At 53.2% G+C, this 5,000-nt stretch overlaps 1 non-coding gene across 1 annotated transcript in view; it reads right to left on the bottom strand.

The window, feature by feature from the left end:
* LOC124581900 overlaps positions 1-776 on the bottom strand; it is a 1,910-nt gene extending 1,134 nt beyond the window's left edge. The window contains exon 1 of the ribosomal RNA XR_006973549.1: positions 1-776. This exon is cut by the window's left edge and continues 1,134 nt beyond it. This is a non-coding gene — a ribosomal RNA (small subunit ribosomal RNA).
* Between the last annotated feature and the right edge of the window lie 4,224 nt (positions 777-5,000).

Below are 5,000 nucleotides of genomic sequence, written 5' to 3' on the forward strand. Positions count from 1 at the left end.
CGGGACGCACGAGCACGCACGAGGCGCGTCGCACGCCTTCAGCTCGCCCCACCGGCAGGACGTCCCACGATACATGCCAGTTAAACACCGACGGGCGGTGAACCAACAGCGTGGGACACAAATCCAACTACGAGCTTTTTAACCGCAACAACTTTAATATACGCTATTGGAGCTGGAATTACCGCGGCTGCTGGCACCAGACTTGCCCTCCAATAGATACTCGTTAAAGGATTTAAAGTGTACTCATTCCGATTACGGGGCCTCGGATGAGTCCCGTATCGTTATTTTTCGTCACTACCTCCCCGTGCCGGGAGTGGGTAATTTGCGCGCCTGCTGCCTTCCTTGGATGTGGTAGCCGTTTCTCAGGCTCCCTCTCCGGAATCGAACCCTGATTCCCCGTTACCCGTTACAACCATGGTAGGCGCAGAACCTACCATCGACAGTTGATAAGGCAGACATTTGAAAGATGCGTCGCCGGTACGAGGACCGTGCGATCAGCCCAAAGTTATTCAGAGTCACCAAGGCAAACGGACCGGACGAGCCGACCGATTGGTTTTGATCTAATAAAAGCGTCCCTTCCATCTCTGGTCGGGACTCTGTTTGCATGTATTAGCTCTAGAATTACCACAGTTATCCAAGTAACGTGGGTACGATCTAAGGAACCATAACTGATTTAATGAGCCATTCGCGGTTTCACCTTAATGCGGCTTGTACTGAGACATGCATGGCTTAATCTTTGAGACAAGCATATGACTACTGGCAGGATCAACCAGGGAGCTGCGTCAACTAGAGCTGAGCAGCCGGCCGCCCGGGAGTGTGTCCCGGGGGCCCGCGCGAACACGCAAGCGTCCGCTCAATTATTCTGCAAACAGGAGGAGGCTGAGCTCCCCTGCACAATACACCTCGAAACCCTCTCAGGTCCCGGCGGCGCGCAGCGCCGTCCTAAGTACTTGGTCGGGTTCGAGAGAGGCGCAATCGCCCGGAGTTTGGCGAGTAGACGCTTTAGGTGCGACCACCCGTGCTCCCAACTGAGCTTGCCGCTGCCGACAGAGGCCCGGGAGCGTGCTGTCGTGGCATTGCCGGCGGGAGACAACACGCGCCACCTACGGTGGCCGGCAGCTCCAACGCCAGCGCCACAGAAGGACAAAAGCCCCACTTGGGTGCCGAAGCGAACTCTCCCAGCACAGCGCACGCGCCAACACGTCCGCACAGCTGCGATACAATCCACCTGCGAGAACCGCAGAGGCGACCGAGCAGCAGACGGCGTCGCGGCGCCGAGCGCCGGGCGGCGGCGCATCCTCAGCGCACACAGTCCTCAATCGGACCAGCACACTGCAGATGTCCACCGCGCTTCGCACCGGGCCCGCGAGGACCTACTTTGGCCGCACGGCGCCGCGTGCAGGGTGCGCCGGCGCGCAGCTGCGCCGCCTGCCGCCTCCGTCGGCCGGCGCGCCTGCCACTGGCCGCCCCCACCAGCCGGCTGTAGCGCGTGCGCCCACGCACCGCGCGGCCAGCACGCCGGAAGGCCCCCCCTCACCGGCCGGGGACGGTCCCACCCAGCCACCGCCGCGTATCGCTTCACACCCACATGCCATTCACGTTCGTGGGCATGGTGGGTATCGCTGAAACAACCGGTTGGTAGCTCAACCGATCGTCGCCATCACTGATTCACCTCTAGCGAGAACAACCGCACCACAACGGTTTACCAGTTCTTCATTTGCGTAACGTCACCAGCAAACGTAGACGTCCATCGCCATTTGCAAATTCAACGATTGTTGCATGCCTGTGTCAGGTGTCACGACACACTATGTCTGCCCACATACACGCAACAACATGTGCACGCTTCGCGAACACGTGGAAGGTGGCCCCCGTACGTATGCGATGTCCATTGCGCGAACGACTGTCAACCGGCCTCTGTCGCATGTCGCAGATGTGGAACGCAGTGCACCATGCTATCACGGTGTGTGAGAAGAGACGACTACGTCTGACAACACGCGCCACTACATCAACAGACGGCTCATGCTGATCGCCATCCACGGCATACCATACTGCAATCCAGCTCTTATAGGGAGACGACACGTAGCTGAGTGCACAATATTTGGACCGTATGGTTCGCCGTTGTTGGCGCAGTCGTGGTACGGTCACACATGTACCACGATGTATCATTCAGTACATGAGGACCAATGTGCGGTACAGTGTGTGATTTGGACGTACAACATCAGCGGACAGTTGCCACAAGCCGTACCACAACGTAGGCTGTGCTTCGCCATGCGAATGCCAATGAACAACTGCGAAGGGCATTGAGCATGTACGTCCTGCCGCCATCCGCATTACAGTGTATAGCTGCAAGGTGTTTAACATGAAGCGATACTCTGGGGACCGGGCAGTGCGAGTAGCAAACTATATTGCGGGGGTTGCAGTTAGGCAACACTACACTAATTTAACGCGTCGTATGACAATTACAGAGCAGGTTAAGGCCCAACGTGTGTTGGGTTAAGGCCCAACGTGTGTTGGGTTAAGGCCCAACGTGTGTTGGGTTAAGGCCCAACGTGTGTTGGGTTAAGGCCCAACGTGTGTTGGGTTAAGGCCCAACGTGTGTTGGGTTAAGGCCCAACGTGTGTTGGGTTAAGGCCCAACGTGTGTTGGGTTAAGGCCCAACGTGTGTTGGGTTAAGGCCCAACGTGTGTTGGGTTAAGGCCCAACGTGTGTTGGGTTAAGGCCCAACGTGTGTTGGGTTAAGGCCCAACGTGTGTTGGGTTAAGGCCCAACGTGTGTTGGGTTAAGGCCCAACGTGTGTTGGGTTAAGGCCCAACGTGTGTTGGGTTAAGGCCCAACGTGTGTTGGGTTAAGGCCCAACGTGTGTTGGGTTAAGGCCCAACGTGTGTTGGGTTAAGGCCCAACGTGTGTTGGGTTAAGGCCCAACGTGTGTTGGGTTAAGGCCCAACGTGTGTTGGGTTAAGGCGCAACATAGGTTAGGTTAAGGCGCAACATAGGTTAGGTTAAGGCGCAACATAGGTTAGGTTAAGGCGCAACATAGGTTAGGTTAAGGCGCAACATAGGTTAGGTTAAGGCGCAACATAGGTTAGGTTACGGCGCAACATAGGTTAGGTTAAGGCGCAACATAGGTTAGGTTAAGGCGCAACATAGGTTAGGTTACGGCGCAACATAGGTTAGGTTAAGGCGCAACATAGGTTAGGTTAAGGCGCAACATAGGTTAGGTTAAGGCGCAACATAGGTTAGGTTAAGGCGCAACATAGGTTAGGTTAAGGCGCAACATAGGTTAGGTTAAGGCGCAACATAGGTTAGGTTAAGGCGCAACATAGGTTAGGTTAAGGCGCAACATAGGTTAGGTTACGGCGCAACATAGGTTAGGTTAAGGCGCAACATAGGTTAGGTTAAGGCGCAACATAGGTTAGGTTAAGGCGCAACATAGGTTAGGTTATGGCGCAACATAGGTTAGGTTACGGCGCAACATAGGTTAGGTTACGGCGCAACATAGGTTAGGTTAAGGCGCAACATAGGTTAGGTTAAGGCGCAACATAGGTTAGGTTAAGGCGCAACATAGGTTAGGTTAAGGCGCAACATAGGTTAGGTTAAGGCGCAACATAGGTTAGGTTAAGGCGCAACATAGGTTAGGTTAAGGCGCAACATGGGTTAGGTTAAGGCGCAACATGGGTTAGGTTAAGGCGCAACATGGGTTAGGTTAAGGCGCAACATGGGTTAGGTTAAGGCGCAACATGGGTTAGGTTAAGGCGCAACATGGGTTAGGTTAAGGCGCAACATGGGTTAGGTTAAGGCGCAACATGGGTTAGGTTAAGGCGCAACATGGGTTAGGTTAAGGCGCAACATGGGTTAGGTTAAGGCGCAACATGGGTTAGGTTAAGGCGCAACATGGGTTAGGTTAAGGTACAATATGGGTTAGGTTAAGGTACAATATGGGTTAGGTTAAGGTACAATATGGGTTAGGTTAAGGTACAATATGGGTTAGGTTAAGGTACAATATGGGTTAGGTTAAGGTACAATATGGGTTAGGTTAAGGTACAATATGGGTTAGGTTAAGGTACAATATGGGTTAGGTTAAGGTACAATATGGGTTAGGTTAAGGTACAATATGGGTTAGGTTAAGGTACAATACGGGTTAGGTTAAGGTACAATACGGGTTAGGTTAAGGTACAATACGGGTTAGGTTAAGGTACAATACGGGTTAGGTTAAGGTACAATACGGGTTAGGTTAAGGCACTTGGGGGGGGGGGGGCCCGGTTTGTTGATTGTGATTATCGTAAGTAAATGACTGCGGCATCATCTGATTTGCCACGTCAGGGTGCACCTTTGGCTCATAACAGGCGGCGCTCTGATTCCATGCTTGTGGCAGACCTGTGTCTTTCATTCCTGCCATTGTTTGTGTGGTGTGACAGGAGGCAGTATTGTGATGTTGGGTGCACCCCTGTCTGGGACATGTGTGGGTGTTGGTGGCTTAGCTGAGCAATGGTGGTTGTCGGAAGGGTGGGATATTCTGTTTTCCGAGTGGACCTCCCGGTCTGGTTATGATAGTGTGGATTGTCTAATGTGGCAGAGAGGATGCACTGGGTGTTGTTCCATGCTGGTGCTTACATATTGTCTGTGTGCCTGTTACAGGCAGAGAGTAGTGCGTGATAAGAGTGTCTGGCTGACGTGTGATTGTGAGCAGAGTCTTTCAGCATGTATACGGACAGGTCTATACATTATCTGTATTCTGATGGCTCTATCTATTACTAATCAGCGCCGTGTATACGTTTAATCCGGTTCCAGTCGAAACTATTGTATCTCTGTACATTAGTGACACGGCGAGCCCGCTATGTAGTTACTCGTCTCGGCAGCTTCCACCGGTGTATGGCAAATGATTATAAGGAATCAGTCTAGTCGTCAATACCGATAGTCTGACGTCACATGTCTGGGGTGGGGGACGCTGCGCCCTTCCGGTGGGTCATGGCCTAGGAAGACTCTTCCCACGCAGGGGGGCT

Source organism: Schistocerca americana, unplaced genomic scaffold (genome assembly GCF_021461395.2).
Source record: "Schistocerca americana isolate TAMUIC-IGC-003095 unplaced genomic scaffold, iqSchAmer2.1 HiC_scaffold_380, whole genome shotgun sequence".
Lineage (NCBI taxonomy): Eukaryota > Metazoa > Arthropoda > Insecta > Orthoptera > Acrididae > Schistocerca > Schistocerca americana.